This window comes from Atheta coriaria, unplaced genomic scaffold, assembly GCF_025399875.1.
Source record: "Atheta coriaria isolate IRGN ID8LTWV9N9 unplaced genomic scaffold, Caltech_Dcor_3.1 hic_scaffold_5_pilon, whole genome shotgun sequence".
Taxonomy (NCBI): domain Eukaryota; kingdom Metazoa; phylum Arthropoda; class Insecta; order Coleoptera; family Staphylinidae; genus Dalotia; species Dalotia coriaria.
This window is the reverse complement of record NW_027045447.1, coordinates 6,060,152-6,079,103: the sequence shown is the minus strand read 5'-3', so window position 1 is coordinate 6,079,103 and position 18,952 is coordinate 6,060,152. Positions and strand designations below refer to the sequence as shown.

Sequence of the window (18,952 nt, the reverse complement as noted above, 5' to 3'; positions counted from 1 at the left end):
AATAAAAAACTTTGCGCGCACGGGCTGTAATTGTTGGCAAAGTTGGCGCATAATGTCCCGAAAGTCCGGCCGTTTCCAAACCATTTTGATATCAAACGAGCGCGAGATAGCGCCGCCGCCGCGACGCCGAAAATGGCAGCGAAAAATAAAACATAAAACGTCGCCAAAGCCAAAAGACCAGAAGAAATATTCAACGCGGCCGCGCTATTCAACACAATTCCGTTTGTGCGATAAACTGCGAGAGACTCTTTCAGAAACTGCTAGACTAGGACCAAAATGGCGACGACGGCCGAGAGTAGTAGATTTGGGTCGGCGGCAATAAATACTCTTCGGGTAGCACGCCGTGGTTGAAGCAAAAGCGAAAAAGAGAACGAGAAAAAAAGAATGTCAGAAACTAATTCATTGCGATGGATCGCGCCATGCCGATACCGATACAGATACTGATACGACGCGCTCGAAATGTGAGAGAGCAATTCATTGCCTGCGGTGGTGGTGACTGGCGGTGGCGGCGGCAGCCTATACGCAACCGAAGAGCTGTTAATGCTTCGACAATAAACCGGGCGCGAATCGTTATGATTTATTGAAACGCGTCGATAAATGCGACGCGCACCATTGGCAAGAGCCACATCGCGCACCGGAAAACCGGAATTGATCGAAAAAAGATAATGGTGGCTATTTCAAAGCCATTACTAACCAAATGAAATAGACACATAGCCACCGCGGATTTATAAACGAGCCACAACACACAAAAAAATATATAAATAAACCTATAATTTCGAACACATTGTATATAAATGGTGTCATATGTTGCGCCGCGTCCCTGGTGCGTTTTTGTTGACAAGATCGCCATCGGTTTATTGTTATATTTTGTTCGTTTCGTGGGTTTATTTCCAGCAAACTAGCGTAACAGCTGGGCCATGATTTTCATTACGCCGCCAGCAAACGCCGGACATCATCATTATCCGCAGTTTTTTACGAGTCGACTAACGCAATGCAGGCTTAGGACGACAAACCCACACCGTTGGTTCGTTGTTGATGTTGATGACGCTGATGGAACAAGATCAGACGTTGCTGCTGCTGCCTGGGAAATAATAAAAGCCCAATGGCCCTTAACTTCACTTGGAAGTTTATTGAACGATGAAACGAAATGTGTCTCGAGCGCGCATTTCATCAGATGCTGATCGCAAACGCTCCAAACACGCCGCCATTTTGGCGGATGTTGGATGTTTTGTCTTTTGTAAGCTCTTTCGCGGTAAACGTTACAGCTTTGCAGCGGATTTTAATCAAAGCGAAAGGCTCGAATAAACAAACCAATACGATTTTGGTTAATTTCTGGCTGCGAGTGAATCCATTGCCATTCAGCCGCGGCTAATGCAATGCGAACGCGTTTATTAATCAATCATCGAATGAGTGGCGCAGAGACGATTGAAAACATCGCGCCGAGATGAAACATTTGAATTGCAAACACACCTGCGAAGCCTTTCAGTGCGAAATTAATGAGTAGTCATAAACAAATATTGAAATTGCAATCTAGCCTCCGCAGAGTTAATATCAACAATAATTTTTCGATATTACATCAAATATTCTATGAGTTTAATTTTATTAATGAAAAGCACCACCTTTCGATATAGAACATTAAAACTATTTTAATAACCAAAAGTGTCGTCAAAGCCCAAACGCGCCGGAAGTCTCCAAAGGATATGAGGAATAAAACTTTTTTAATAATAAATTTCAGCCGGCCACGTTCATAACTTCGGTGAAGGTTGCAAAAACACCAACAAGTATGCACCAGCAAAAAAGGTGTATTCTGGATTGCATACAGTAAAAATATTGAAAATGAATGTACGGTTCGTGTGATATGCAAAGATTACATCGTGTAAATCCAGGCAAACATCTGATAATCTAATATATTCACAAGCGGCGAACCACACAACCACATGTTATGATTCAAAGATGGCAGAAATCGCGCAAAAGCGAATCGAAGCGCGCATTCAAAACACGCTCCGAATGTTGTGCGCGATGCTTTGTTTGCCGTCGCCGCCCCCACGCAACAAGAAAACACCGAAATGCAACACAATGCAACTCGACTTGACTATCATCACAGCGAGCTGGAAATACGTGCCGCATGCAAATTCACAAACATTTTACAAACGCGCCGCGAGCACGTACAGACGAACCAAGAAGACGAGCAAGCAACAACATCAAAGCAATTGCGACGATCGAAACGTAAATTATTAGCCCGACATAACGGTATCTATTAAGTTAGGTTATGTTAGTTGGGGCTTTAGTAAAAAAGCGCCGCGTGTAAAGTCACGAGCATGAACTCACGCGTGGGATTTCAACTTCGACGAATTCTTCGCGCAAAGGATGCGCGATTGTGTTCCGATAAATAACAGAACGCCGCTGCGCGATATTCAGCGCTATTCAGTGCAGTGTTATACGCGTGTGTGCTTGGTTGCATATCTCGACGCTGCTATCGCATTGCATATTTTCTATTCTGCGTTCCAGCCGCACGGGAATAGAATGGAACATAGCAAACGCGCAGCAAGATAGGAGAGAATCTCTTGGAAAATAAAAATTTCAACTTCAACTCTTCAACCTCCAACCCGAAACGTAAACTCGACGCGCGCCGTGAGACTCGACTCGAGTCGTCGGTGTGTGTGGGTGTGTTGCATTCGTTTTTTGCGCCCGACGCCATTTCCTTTTTCGTGCGCCGGCTCGTTCGTTTGCGTTTTATTTTTTTACGTTTTTGGGCTTTGCTTTTCGCGTATTTCTTTTTGAGGCCTTTAACCTTCGGGGCTATTACCATTAGCCCGCTTTTATTTCGTGGATTTTTTTCGAACGCGCACGAATGCGCGTTTCGGTTGCCGCTTTCAACTCGCTAAACCACGTCCTCGTTTTTATTTCAGGATCTATTTCGACTACCTCTACATCAAATGTATCAAAGCCCGGAATTTACATTTCGACGCTCAAAACATTTCTAGGCGGAATGAAATTTGAACAAAATTTATTTCACGTAATTTTTTTTTGCTCAGCAAGTGAGAAAAAAAGTGTGGAAAAATTTTAAGCACGACACGTAAAATGTTATGTTTATATTGTTCTCGAGGGTGTCGAGAATAAAATCGTGCTTGTGCAAATATTTGAAGGTCCTTTGCGGCGTACAAAACCAAACTCTTCGTTTGCAATCGAAGGATTTTCCGAACGCGTTTCCTTGCACAGATTATACGCTAGGTTTTAGACGGGTATATCCCTAGATCCTCATCCGGGGATTCACGGGATTGTTGTTCGTAGGGAAACACAGCTGTGCGCCGCACGCGTTCATAAATTCATTAAATGTAATCAACAGGACGCAATAATACACTCTGCTCGGGGTTTAGGAGGTAGTAACCGTGCTTAATATTAATAATTTTTGATGAAATTTTCGATCACTGGGCAGCATATTTTATGGAAAACCCTGGTATAATCAGCAATTGTGAATTAAGCGGATATTTCATGGTTAATTTCGAATTATAGGCGACGATAACATGCTGAGAATTACGACATTACGATTAAACTGTGTACTTTCTACGAAAGGTAAATGCACTTAATATTAATAGTTTCTAGTTAACTTTTTAATAATTAAAAAGCCAATTAATATACTATAAGATACCGAGAAAACTATTTAGTATTAATCGTAATTTGTTTGATTAATTATGCTTTGAAGTGCAAAAATCAAACAAAACCAGATCAACAACACAGTTTAAGCAAACACTTTGCAAGGCTGTAAATGCCACAAAAAACAATATTTTCTAATTATTTTTGTATTATTTTATAAACAATTTATGCACAAATTAATCACTATAAAATATTTTGGTAAAAATTGTCAATTAACAATATATATTTTCACTTTATTAAAAAATAATTATTTTATTCTGTAAAGTTATAAATATTTTCAATTGAAACTGTCACAAGTTATAAATAATTTCATTGTGAATAAAATCATGTCAAAAATTTTAATTTCTAATAATAATTTCATAACAAAATATTAATTTAAACTCAACTTGTACCAAAAATGTAAAATATTTCATAATGAAAGTATCAACTTTGCAAGCCTGTAAAATCCTGCTTTGATATAATTTACGCCAAAAATTGTTACCACAATATACAAAATTTAATCACAAACCATATTACGTCTACTTGTTTGGCGATAAACAATTATTTCCGCTTTTAATGCGACAGTTTCCGCGAAGAAAAAAATCCAACGTCGTCACCCATGTGTGTATATACATACGCGTTTACACAACATCAAACGGTGTTTACATTGTTTACCATCTTGCGTCGTTTTCCGTCGCGACAGGATTTTGACAACGACGAAATTACCGGCTGACATATTACCATACGACAAACACGACATAAAATTACACGCCGGGGCGCGTACTTCAATTGCAAGCGATTTCCGACCCGCGCGCTTTCCTGCCTGCCTGCCTGGGCCCGTCGTCGGGTGTTTATTTTCTTATCCTTTGCCGTCACCGTGCGGGCGCGAGACCGGGGCTCGTCGTCGTCGGCGGCGGATAAATACGCTCCTTAACGCCCAAGGTTTACGGTTTACACGGTTTACTGCTCGATATGTGAGACGTAACGACCGCGCGCGCGCTCACACGAGCCGACGAGTTCATGCCGCCGCCTCCGCCGTCCCCGACGAACATAACCGTATAGCATTATGGATAATTTTCCACCGTTCGCCTTGGATTACACGACAAAGCTTTCTCGCGTCGCGGCTCGGCGCAGCTCATCTCGTCGTTTAACATATAATTAATGGACGCGCAACGCGAGCAAGGAGGCGGCGACGCCGGCGAACACGAGTTATGACTTATATAAGTTTCGCCCCGTGAATAAGAGACACGAAGTTGTTTAGTCTACGACAATTATTTCTGCTTTAAAGTTCAACTTTCAATGGCGCAAACACAACAACGTGAACTTTGAAGGGGCAAAAACTACCCTTAAAATAACATTTATAATCAGTTCAATTTGAAGTCGTATAGAAAATTTAATTGTGAATAAAATAATAAATTAAAAAATGAAAATATTGAATTATTTATGAGGTAAATTCAAGTTTGAAGTAAAAAACAAGTAAAAATTATGCAAAAATTAAAATTGCAAATTAATTTTACCATTTTTTAGTTAAAATTAATTAATAACATGATTATATTCTTATTTTTAATAATTTTCAGTTTTACTCACCAGTTAATTAGTAAATTTCATCCAGATCTGCAACAAAAACAAGAATATTTAGCATTTTCACATAAAATGAACAAAAAAAGTTAATAAAAGTAATTTATATGCAAATTCCATGCAAAATAAAACGCATTATATCAAAACAAATCAGTGCACGGTGTTGCTTTGTTAATGCTATTAATACTCTAGTAAAGCAATATTTAATACGTATTAAATTTTAGAGTGACGTGTGCGCGTTCGCAGAAGATATAACAACATTATGCACACGTGATCGTGACGAAGCGTCGGATTGCCGATGATATCATTAGCGCGACAAACGCGCCGCCGCCGAATTTATTGCGCGCGGCGCGAATTATGCCCACCGCATCGCTCATAATGTCATAACGTCGTAATGAAATAACGCCGACATCAATACGTAGATACGGTGGATGCAAATTACAACGGCGCGAGTTGCTACAAGCAGTAAATGACTAGCAAAATATAATTTTACGGAATTAAAGTGATAGTTTCCCGCCAAACATCAAAATATTTTGAATTATTTTTAGCCCAACAATAAAACAACGAGTTTGTTCGTTGGGTTGCCTATATAAACAGTAAATGATAGAAAAGAATATTGCTCGTACTACCATTGTATTTCAAAAAGAATATTTTACGGAATAGAAGTCATAGTTTCCCGCCAAACATCAAAATATTTTGAAGTTATTTTTAGCCGAACAAAACGACAAACAGCGAGTTTGTTTGTTGGGTTGCCTACAATGTCTACAAGCGTAAAAATATCGAAAATATCTGTTTATATAAATACGATGAAAGCACATAATAAAGGCGCGAGATAGGTATTAGAAGCAGTAAATGATACTAAAAGATAATTTTACCAAATAAAAGTGATAGTTTTACACCAAACACAAAAATATTTAAAGTTATTCTTAGCCCAACAATACAATGGCGAGTGTGTTTGTTGGGTTGCGTAGAATATCAACAATCCGTGGAAAAACGTGGAAAACTTCTGAATTAAGCATGAAATTACTTTGGAAAAAACAATCTATTTTCCTAGATACACGAGTGATAAAATGTTTTATGGCCGACGCAAATTAATTTCTCGTCTATAAAAGGGCAATAAATATGTTTTGAATTTTCTTTTTTAAACCATATAAACATTTTAATTACTATTCAAAGCATATAAACCTTATAAAAAATTAATTACCTGCTTCCAGTCAAACATGGAAGATACAAATAGAAATTTTACTGCTTGAATAATAAAATGCATATTTAACACGTCTTTGAGCTTTCAAAAATAACAATATTCTATTATCTTTGTGACTGTGTGCAAGAAACCTCTATTCTGGACAAAACACAGTTAAGTGATAACAATAACTTGTCTAGTTTCCTCATTACAAGGCATTTCGATGACCCTATTCGATATGAGAGTATTAAAAGTTTCCTACGTGTCATTATCGACTGCTCCATCGTATCGAATCCTATTATTTTTCCGAAACTCACCGAACGACGACATAAACGCCGTTTCGTTGTGCACTAACAGAGAAATAAAACTCGTCAACTCATCCAACGACTCGCCGTAGGGCGCTGCAGCAAAAAAAATACACACCGAAGAAAGTACATAGTGAAAAACAGCGCGCGCACGGAAAATCTGTTAAGCCACTTTTACGACTGTGCTCGTATCGCCGAATCGCCAAAACGATGCCACCGAATCGCTCCTTTGCAGCGTTGTCTTTTTTTCTCTGGCTGCAGTCAAGGAGTGACTTCTTTTTAAACGATGTTTATTCAAGCGTTTCGATTCAGTTACGAGCACGACTCGCGCATGCACAAAATCTCATTTCCGCGGGATAAAATAATGACGCGCGGCTTTCAACAATGCGAAAAAATGAAGATAAAATCTATTAAGACGTTTAAGTTTAAAGCGACATCTACTCGTGGATTGAAAGTCAGTCAACGTAACGAATTTTAAGTTGTGTTAAGTTTTCGCGCGCGCACAGACGAAAAAGTTTGGAAAGTTCTTCAGCACGAAAACATTCAAAACTCATGTTAAATTGCAAACTGCAAACTTTGTTTGAGTTTGCCTGATCCGAAAAAATATACGACGTAAAGTGTGAAATTGACGAAGAGGGAAAAATCCAGGCATCGTGCACATTATATTGTCAAAAGTGTGAAAAGGCATTATGATTATAATCACAATCACAATGGAATCGTAAAACGAGATATAACGGATGCGGACGCATAACGCAAATGGCATAATGTCATAATCGTAATGGCGGCGCGCGACTTGTTCGCCGAAAGTTTTATTACGTCGAACTGAAAGCCGCCCGCGTGCAGCCGCCACCGCTGCCGCTATCGCTCACGTTCGCGTTTTGTGCAAGCTGCGTAATGTAAGATTTTAATTTAACATAACCGGAAAACAAAGGGCCATTTGCATAATAATAATGCTGACTCGCAGCCGAAACGAGCGCTGCGAATATTGCGCGCGCTGCCGCCGCCACCGCCTCTCACCAACCGCTGAATATTTTACTATCGTGGAAAGCAAACAAATTCTGCAAGACAAAAAAATCGAATATTTATGTTAAACTTTCGAAAGAAATTATTTTAATAAATTATTAAACACTCAGTATAATAACAATTGGAGTTCATGAGATAATAGACTATTTTATCGTGCATAATTTAGTACTAATTTTATATCGCTGATGTAAATATTTACGATGCTATAAATTATAAACGTTAGTTATTTGCGAAATCTTTATTTAAATTATCAAACAAATTTCAACTTTACCGAATAATAGCTCAAGAACTATGAGTTAAAATCATATAAAAGTCAAACAAAAATATTATATAGTTAATTAGGTATAAAATAAAACCCAAGGATGACTAATTTACCTTTTAATTGCGGTCGTATTCAGATAACTTGTAAATTTTGTCAAAAAATTGTGAAAAACTAGGAATTTTAACTTTTTTTTTTAATTTTGAGTTTAATTTGCTGATGAACTAGGTAATAAATCTAGCTGAAATTAGCACCAACTAGTAGTAAATTTAATAGAGATTAACTAGTATTATATTCAGATGCGTAAAGTAAAGGTAACTTAATTTAATTGGCATTACAAATGAGTCGTGTACTTTTTGATGCTAAAATTAAAAGAATTTTTGAAAAAAGTTTCAATTTTACGTACGAAAAACACATAAATTAAAGCTGATATTAATATAAAACTTTAAATACTGTAAAGTACATTTAATTACGTGTTTAATTAAAGTACATTCGTAAAAATTACATTAAAATTACCATTGCAATTGCAATTTGTTTAATATTTCCAATTTCCATAAAAATTAATAATATGACCATTCCTAGATTGTTATTGCCAACAACTACATTAAATTAATATTGGATGTTAACTAAATTAAGTATCAAGTATACTAAAATTCTAAAAGAATTTTTCCAAGTAAAAATTCAAACAGAACGACATTATAAAATGTTCAAAGCAAGAAATTTTTAATTACGACTTTTTCATGCGCCCGCAGCGCGCGTTGGGATCAAAGACTCGGTCCTAATCAGAGAAGAAATCCGCCAAATGAGCGCGAGAAACTTTGAATGAGCAACCTCCGACCAAACGCGTTGCTAGTTTCCAGTTTCCGGCTTCCGCAATCCGCGAATCTCTTTATAATTATATGTGCCACCGTAACCTACACTCACATTACCACATGTGAATAAATTTGCGCACGCATAGTCGAATTAAATTAATTAATTTTAAACTATTCTCAGCCTTAAGATATAATCTCCACGTGTGTGTCGTGTGTCATGTTCGTAATGGCGTCATCTGACCATGTTTCACGTCGTATCTTTGTCCAATTTGGTCATCGTTATTACACGAACAAAAAAACAAAACTAAACAAAAGAACAAGAAGTAAAATATATAATAACCGACACAATGACACAATGATAAACGTCAGCGATAAATAATATTGAACAAATGTACTCTAACTTTCTACCTACGCATGTGCGGCAATTGCAAGAATGAATTTATTGAATTGATAAATGAATAAGTCTCCTGCCTCGTAAAATCACTTGATTCTTGATTCCCTGAATAAATCGTGCGTGTGTGCATTACCTACATACTTCAATTGTACTTCAGTTATGTAGCTCGTAAGAAGTTATGAATCATACCGATGATTCGTAACGCAAACGGACATGCCGCGGCGGTGGCGGCGGCAGTGAGCTCGAAGCAAACAATCAGTTCAAAGCGTATTGAACTCGCGGCGTCGTTTTTCAACAGAAAACTTATCGAGCAGTTATTATTATTATTGTCGTGCACTCCAGACTCAAGTGAACAAATCCGCTATTTTTATGTTATTGTTATCGTCCATCGAGTATTTATTTCCAAACAATAAACTTCAATCTAGTTCGAAATTATTTTCATGACTTGTATAAAAATAAAACGAAACGGCAAACAAACAACTTACGATATAAATAGAAGACAATGAGGGTTTGATAAATAAAATTTAATGTTTCAATCGGCTTTAATCGCTGTGTAGTCATTAGACAGTTCTTGGAATAATTACGGAAGTAATAGATTTATTAATATTAATAGAAGAGTGTCGAGTGGATACTCATCGAGCAAAAAATGACCTAATTCACAGCGAGTTTAAAGAAAGGTGAGTCATAATAGAACAGTAGTGTTAATGTTGAGCAGTAGGCAATTTAATTAGCTTCAATTTGTTAAGTGATTCATGTAATTAGGAGAACAATGTCGAAGGTTATAAACAAATTAGTAAATGCATGCGAGAGCAGATGCTAAAAATAAAAATTTTAACTTTTCGTTGAAAAAGTTTCGAAACATGTTTTATGGCTAAGTTAATTGCGTTTAATTAACGTTAATTTTCTATAAAATCTATAAAACAAAGTCGTGTTAGTTACAACTTTTATAACTCGAAAACGCCTGGACAGATTTTGATAATCAATGATTTGGTAGATTCGCCTTGGTCTAAAATAGCAGAATAACTATTAAAATATTGGAAATATTGATTTACAGGGTGTTAAATAAGAGATAAAAAAATGGTATTGAGATTCAATCATACTTCTAGTTAAATAATTGAATCAGAGATGGCGCAAAAGTGCATTATTACCATATCTCATTTCTTCAAAATAAAATTGCGAATCTGATTGATGGACACATATAAGGTCCCAGAAGGTAAAAATTAATTAAAATTTTACTAAATACAACAGGGGCAAAGTTGCTAGTATATTTACAAAGCTAAAAATTGTAATTTTTAATTTGCTCCAGATTTTCCAATTTTCTCATGCAGAAACTAGCACGTAGAAATCGGGATTTGCATGAAAAATATATCCGAGATTAATTCAACGTTATCGTTTCCAGCTCCCTCGACTCTCCTTCACATTGCGATCGTCTTTCACGTCCGCACGTTTTGCCACCCCGCATTTGTACTTCGCTCATATCTATATACGTTTTTTTCCATACCGGTTTTTTTGCGCTATCAGAAAATTGCTTTTTTACACACGCCTCCCTCCTTCTGCCGGCTGTGCTTCATTTGTAATGCAGAAAATTTAACTTTATAATACTTTGTAATAGGAACGTGTCGACTATCGGAATCGAGGCGACTTTTTGCACTTTCACAGAGTACCAGAGTACCAGCCCGCCAGCGAGAGAGCTTTTAGGTTTTTCGCAGACGACATTGATACATTAGATCGACGATAAAACATTTACTTGCTCGGTGTTGGCGAGTAATTTTTCATATTTTGCTTTTTGCCGCTTTTGCCACGAGAGATATGTGAAAATTATGAACGCGTTGCGGACACTCATCTCGAGCGTAAAACCAGAGAACTTCACATTTTTTCCTACTTTGTTAAAACACTGCGCTCGATTCGGATGATTTTTCAACTCGGTTCTCCAAACTCTCCTCGAGTACATATTAAGCAATTTAAGCACCCCGGATGGCAAGCACCTTGGCCAAAAAGACAGCGTCGCGTAGCCGAATAATTTACGACCGACAGGCACAGGGTTTTATTTCGTCCCTTGGACGATGCGCGGTATTTCACTTAAACGTCGACGAATAACTTTCCTTACGCGCGCGCGCGCAGGAAGACAAATAAATTTATTTAATAAGAAAGTAAGCCGAAACTTCCGGCTGGCGAAGAATGCCTTTCGCTTTCGGGGACGGCTCGTTTTTCCGCGTGGCACTCTCATGCATCCCAGGTGTTTGGTTGTTGTCCCTTTGTGTACTTATTTCAACTTATTTCACCAGGACACGAGCTTTTATTAGTCAGCCTCAAGTTTCCTGACGCGCGCCCGATGCTCGAAATACTTCACCCGAGAGGCGCGGCGTCCGCGTAATTTATGCACGCGCAATCGCTTTTAAATAAGAATAACGGAAATAAACCGATTTTACGACGCGCCCCCAGAGAACACGCCGACAAAAACTTAAATAACTAGAGCTGGTTGCTTATCGCGAGCGAAAAATCCAGGCGAGGCCTGTTGCGGACATAAATAGCATTTTCTAAGGGCGTGAAAAATTCCCCAAAGTCTTTAAATGCCGAATACGTTCCTAAGTCCGGATTATTTTGACGACCGCGCCAAGATAAAGTGAATTAATTCATTAAAGGCACTAAAATGTATATTTTACTTCAACCAAACATAACCTCCCTAAAAATTACAGGTTCCTAAATCAATACAGGAATCTGTAATTTTGCATCAAAAAATAGAAAATGTCATCGATGCAAATCGTGGATGCAAATGAAAAATTTGTATTTTACTGCAACACAATATAACGGCGCTAAAAATTACAGAGTTCTGTAATATGACTGAATAAAATACATGCTGAAATCTGTAATTTTGTAATATTGCAAACACGGAAAAACTGAAACTGCAAGCGCTGCAGATGAAAAATATTGTGCGCATCAGAAAAGTGCATATCTAGAAATGAATGCGATTGATGGCACTCGTGATGCGATAAAGTAACGACTAACGAATGGATAACACAACGTCGAATGTCGAAATGGTTTATTCGATCCAACTAAGCCGTTACTCGCGACGGCTCTTCAATTTCCGCGTTTTTAGCACGGCGGCGGATTTTTGCGCTCGGACGTTTTCAGCGTTTTACGATGCTAAATTGCTTCGATAACTCGCGCGATCGGCCAATATGCGTCGACTCTGCAACAACTCCGCCACTGCCGAAGCGCCATAACTGATAAACAGACGCATAAATCATCGCGAATTCAATATACAAAGTGCATCGGCCATTATTCACTCGCGCAGCGCTTCAAAAACTTTGCGGAAAATTAATACAAAACCAGTGGTGAAATATTGCGGTAAGTATGAAATAATTTGTTTACCTTAATCTGGTCTTTGTATGAATCCAGGAAGCGCACTGCAAAAAAAAACAGACTTAATTAGCAACATCATCAAGTTTTGCCGTAGAGCGATATCGAAGTGCAATCTTGAAACTAATTAGGTTTCGCGTTATTACGAGCGCTGAGGCAGCGCGCACGCCGCCCGGTCAAACAGAATTCAATCAAAACGCCATAAAAGCGCGATGCCATCGCGCACACATGCCGACGGCGCACTTTCCCATTTTTGCCCTGCAACTCTGCTCCTTTTGTTTTATAGATTGCTGGCTGGTGGTGCGTTTTATCGCAAAATCTCCAAGCGAAAGCTTTCGCCACTTTTTGACATCGTGTATCCAACGGAAACAGGTGACTGCACAGATAGATAGATGGCGCGCGCGAGTGTGTGTAACACACAGCGTGACGGACATTTGAAATCAGCTTTTTTCGAGTGCACTCAGCAACTTTCCGAGTATGTACAAAGCAATAATTTCGTTGGATGTGTGCGGCGCCGGAATGTGCGACGAGGGGAATAATAACGTCCGCGCGTAATGAGATCGTGTGTGCGCACGTTCGGAATATGTAGAAATATGTGCACTGCATGTCGGCCATGGCCGACACACGCTGCAACCCGCCGGGTGCATTATGGAAGTAGTGAGCATTTATTCGTGATACGTGCGTGTATACTTCAACAGCGCACGTGACTTTTGACCCAAGCTCGAAACCAAGCAACGAGCAAAAGATTTCTACCTCTAGACAACAAGACAAATATTTTATTTCAAACGCTATTTATATGTGCAAGTATAATTTAAAAACGAAAAGAAAAAATCTAAACCAATTTTTTGTCTCCCCCAGGTTTAGCACGTGTTGTACTTATCTTATATTTCCGGTTGCTGTTTAGTTCCGGCACGAGTCTATTTTTGCAACAGATAATCTCGCGACGCGCCGACGAGATATTTTTATTTTCGTTCACACAAACGTGTGGAACTTTCGAGTCGAGGGTGGAGAAAACCGTGATATTGCGACGCGCGGAATTTCGCTTTGAGCACGTTCTCCTCGCTTCGCTCGTTTTCTTATCACCGTCGCAACTCGAGAAGTAAAATTCTTTAATGTACAACTTTTCTAAGAAATTCTACACCGAAAAAAACACACAACACAACTTGTGAAAATTCTATGAAAATATATTAAAAGTTTAATGCTTCCGTTTAAAATGATTTGCTCTTGCTAATAAAATCTGACTGACATTTCCAATCTGCATCTGCGATGGGTTTCGATGTTTTCGAGAGGTTAGAGAACTGAATGCCGCGCGCAATTTAATCCATTAGACAGACATGGCTAACAATACCGTCGCCGAGAGCGTACGAGTACACATTTTCCATCGTTGTACCGTTTTAACGAGACCATAAAGAATTTATTCATATCACTCAACTGTGCGCCGGTCAAGCGCGTACAGTAATAACTTTGTTATGCTCGAATACGGCCCGCCACTCGATAGTTTAATGGCTTCCGAACATTTTTGCACTTTGCATAGGCCAGGCCGCAGAAAATGCACGTTGAAATCGTCCGATTTGATTGAGATCGAATACATGTCCGAGTCAATGGCGAAATTGCGGCCCCAACGACGGTTTAATGGACGTCGATGCCGTTAGTGTGCCGGCCGACGAGAGTTTCAGTAGTTTAATTAAACATAAATTTATTATCAGTCGCTTAATTGCCGTCAATTATAAATAATAAACCATCTCTATTCATGCTTATGCCTGCAATTTAATGAGTTGTGATAAAGTCGGCTTCTTGTCTTAACTTTAGATGACTTTACTAATTCTTAATTAAAAACTTCGACAAGAAAAAAAAAACACAAGCACACTTTATAGGTTAGAATTAGTAGGAAATTAAAATAATTTCCTTATTGTCCTGGAAGTAGTAGGTACTAGTTGGTGGCTGGTTTCAGGGTTCGTTCGCCCCAACGAGCTGAATTATTACTCAAAGGAGTTTAAATTAAAACGAGTTTTGCGCCGCGGCGAACGAACGCGCGAGCCAAAGCTTTGCGTCCGAGAAATCCAAGAAGTAATGGACGAGAGCACACAGAGACCAAAAGCTGCACGCAAGACGACGACGAACGAGAGAAAAGAAGTTCCACCGGCGACGCCCGAAAAACTTAGCCAACTTCATTTGAATTTAGATTGAGAAAAATTATCCTGGCACGCAAATAACTACACCCACTTCTTGTAAAACCAAGAAAAAGTTCAGCTTTACGCAAAGGGTGGAAATTAAAGATGAAAATATGGTGTTGATGGTGTTGCCACAAAGCTGTAAAACAAAATAATTACATTTTTGTCTTCCGCTCTTCTTTATGTTAAACTCTCAACGCAATTTTCAATGAACGACTCTTAATTATACAAATTGTGTTGAATTGTCTACAACTCTATAATGATGCACCGCGGTTATTGCATTACTGTTTGTAATCAAATTGATTGAAGTTGCAATTGCAATTCCACGCGGAGATAAAAAGGAAACGCTCGAGTTTAACCGAAAAAAACAAACCAACAATAAATATCAATTCCTTTGTGTCGTATTATATTAGATCCTGTCTTCACATCGTATAAAATTACAATTGACACAGTCTACTACTTTTTAAGAATTTCACGCTTTTGACAAGTTAAAGCAAACATTAATGAGCGCATTTTCAAGCTAATGAATTAATTTATTAAATTCCACACGCGATAATAATTTAAACTTAAGTTCGTAACTTTGCGTTACATGAACTCGTCATAAAACTATACATTCATGCGGTTTGTGTGTCTTTAATTAAATAACCGCCGGCCGCAAGCGGCGTAAAAACAAGCCAAATTATTTAATGTCGACTAATGTTATGTGGAACAAATTTAAAATTATGTGAGCAACGCGAATACACATACACACATACATCGCGAGCATGTAATTGCAGTTGTTCGAGTTGATAGTTCGTGTTTTCCGACTTTTTGTTTTCCAACTTTGTGCAGTATTTAACTAAACGTTCAAGCGCATGCAAGTAGAACATAAAATTGACATAAATATTAATTTGGTAAGTTATTTAATATTAACTTGTTAATTAAATTTATTTCGGTTTTTGAGACATCGGTTTAGTCAAGTATTTGTTCGCTGTTTGCAGAAAATACAAGCAAATGTAATAAACGTGCTCTGAATCCGTCAATTTTTCCTCATCTCTGAGAGGACACACGACTCAACCCCTATACGCTTGTCTGTCTAATCCGTAATAAAGTTATTTGAGTTGAATTCGATAAATTCGAGGAAGTTGAAGTTGTTTCCCGCACGCTTTTTCCTGCCCGAACGATATTCCCCGCAATAATATCATCTTCCAAGCCTCTCTCAACAGACACGCCGAGAATGAGAAGAAGAAGAGGATTTCTACAAAAAAGTTTCGCATTACAAACAGAACGAAACATGCCAATATAAAAGAAATTTATATTGAGAAAGTCCAAATGTCGGCGCGGAAAACGTTGATGTTGAGACGACAACAAACACAGTACGAGTAAACTCTCCAAAAGAAGAGAAAAAGTAAATAATTTACAAGAATCTATCTATACGTTTACCTGGCGCTTGAACTTTGAAGCATCCAGAGGAGAGAGAATTAAGATTATCAAGGATATCAACATCCTACACAATATTTGATCGCAATGAGTCTTGTTTTTTTTTTCATCGAGTGTTGGAGAAGCGAATGCGCCGAAAAATAAATTAAAAGTTAATGTGGTAAAATGTTGAGCGTGTCGACTCGTCACGAAGAGACTTCGAGAAGGGCAGAGCCAATAAACACGCGTCGGAAAGTCGAACACGATCGCGGAAAGTTGCCAACTTTCAAGGTCGATGATTTAACAAACGTCGGAGAATTCCAATGACGCTTCAACGAAATTGCTTTTCGTAACTTTCGCACTTTGCTAGATCTTGATATTAATCATCAATCGATCGATCTAGAAACAAGCAGCCCGACAATTAAAAACTTGTTTTACAATTCTATCAAACCAAAATCTAAAACTAACATAACCTCACGTTTTGTATTCCTATAACCATTTATAGGTATAAGCTTACATTTAAGTTAAAAAAGGAATAAAATTCTAATGATTGGATTTCAGTTCAGCTTCACGTTCGTTTTCAGTTTGAGTTTGAGTTTGAGAAACCAGTCTTCGAGTGGACAATAGAGAGCGAGCACACAATGATCAGTTTCCAAGGAAGCAGCAAGCGCTCGTATACCGAGAGAGGTAGAGACCCGCAACGACAACATCACCACAAAAACACAACACAACACAAAAAGTGAGAAAAACAAACCCAGAATGCCGGCAGCTAGCCATAGACGAACAAAATGGTTACCTGTGGGCAAGAAAGATGCAAGCTGCATTATATTATTAGAGGTTAGAGCAAAGAGAACCTGAGACCTGACCCTAGGATACCTATTCCTATACCTACAAGATAAAACCGAGAGCTTTTGCTTTGCTTTGCTGACCATGCATACAAGAACAGATTTGACTGCACTGCATGAAAACACCATCGTGATGATGATGATGATGATGACCAACATGGTGCTATACTAGTGCACCTATATAATATACAACAATATACAATAAAAGGTCAACGAAATATAAATTATACTTGGAAGTATAAAAAATAAAAAATAAACTTGTTTTGTTTCTGTTTTTAGATTGTTATCAATATCAACATCAACACTACATACGACTAACAACTAAACTGATCCGAATATTAAACAATCCGTTGTTAATTGTTATTTGTGGCTTAATATTAATGCTACACCGTTAGTTATGTGAATTTTTGATCAAACATACCACTCCACTGTGACGTGAACATGTACCGCGCATCGCAACCGTAAATAATTACCTTAATTAACTCTATACAGCCGAAACGACCCGACCTGTAATCGTGCTATCCGAAAATAATCAACACAACTCACAGCTCACGGAATACGATATTATACTGCGTTATATCAGTAAGAGATATGGATTTATATCAAAACGTAAAATATATTTACACTGCGTACCCTCTTTGCATACGTCTATAGGAAATAAAAGTTTCTTGTTTAATCAATGTGATAAGATAAAAAACGACAGCGTGAATCCAATTTCACCTTATGTTATGTTATCAATCGCATTTGTGTAAATGTTGACCGAACGCTTCAATATGTACGATAACACTTTATATATAAATATGTGTCAAGTGATAACGCATTTCATACCTCATGTCTTTGTTGCTTCGGTTTTCGTAACCTGTGTGTTAATCCATTTTCTTTGTTGGACAAACCGTGGTAAATCCAATTGGAACTAGATTTTATACACACAACACTAAATAGTTACTTGAAATGAAATGTTTTAATGGAAGATTTTGCTGCAGTTGCAGCTGCAACGCGCAAGAAAAGACTTAAGTCAACACGACGCGGATAGCAAGCGTGAACTGCGGCGATCAGACGCGATGCCGGTTTTGTCTGCGCCGTGTGCATCAACTGGTGCACGAAATTACCAACACACAGCAGAACGTGCACGCCGAAGCAAACACCAACGAACTCTCTCAACACACTCAACCTGGCGCGCATGCGCATCGCGTCTTGTTCTCTGTCCGAGCGTGGCCGACTAGACCACCTTCGACTGCGTTCGCCCCGACTTAACTCATCTTACAGAGTGTTACACATCAAAAAATCCATGTACGCGCACCGCACCGTGTAGAATATTTAAAAATTCAGATGACTCGTGACTTGTTTCCAGCAGGCACACTGGCCGATCGGAGGTGCGAAACCAGTTTACGTTTAACTATAAACTCTTTCTCACTTTTGCTTCGCTGTGTTTTTGTATACACAGTGTTGCAGAATCACAATCATGCGGTCGTCGCTTTGTTTTTCACTCGCAGCGTCCATGTTTTCAAAGTGACTAGTTTAGCAGTTAGCACTCGGATGACTCCGAGGAGTATAGTTAAAACATTACGCCATTAAAACGCTGGCGACGCTCGCCATTCAAGCAATAACTCCGATTCCCGACGGGGCGATTACCAGATCGTTGCAACCGAGCACTACAAGAAGTACAAGAAGATGCGATGCAAGAACTATTGAAACTATTCGGTTTGATGTTAGATCTGGCTGCAGTTGTTGAAGTATTTGTTGTAGAGAGTTTTTTGTTTGCATTGCTTTCGATTTATTGTAGCTACTAATCACAGCCCGGCTTTAATGAGACTTTTTCCGGCGGACAAAATGGTAAAAATGTGTAATTATAGAGTGGTAAAACAACAAACTAAGTACAACTGCAACAGAAATAGTTTTATCTAAGAGTGGAATGTTTATTGAAAATAAAATAACAACCGTTATCACTAATTCTCTGGTTGCGAAGCATTAAATTATGTTTGTTCAGACGT

General features: G+C 38.4%; 1 protein-coding gene and 1 long non-coding RNA gene across 6 annotated transcripts in view; one reads left to right on the top strand and one right to left on the bottom strand.

Moving 5' to 3' along the window:
- kek5 (kekkon 5) overlaps window positions 1-18,952 on the bottom strand; it is a 169,288-nt gene that overhangs the window by 8,080 nt on the left and 142,256 nt on the right. For 2 of the 5 annotated variants that reach the window (XM_065302645.1, XM_065302646.1), the window contains 2 exons: window positions 12,560-12,594; window positions 5,221-5,247 (listed from right to left, as the gene is read on the bottom strand). The gene's annotated coding sequence lies outside the window, so the exon portion shown is untranslated. Of the gene's footprint in view, window positions 1-5,220; window positions 5,248-12,559; window positions 12,595-17,434; window positions 17,517-17,789; window positions 18,091-18,952 lie in introns of those variants that run through there. The other 3 variants (XM_065302644.1, XM_065302647.1, XM_065302648.1) reach the window with 3 other exon arrangements.
- LOC135792022 (uncharacterized) lies at window positions 15,581-17,604 on the top strand. The gene is made up of 3 exons (XR_010548187.1): window positions 15,581-16,621; window positions 16,678-17,169; window positions 17,241-17,604. It is a non-coding gene; the product is annotated as an uncharacterized lncRNA (long non-coding RNA).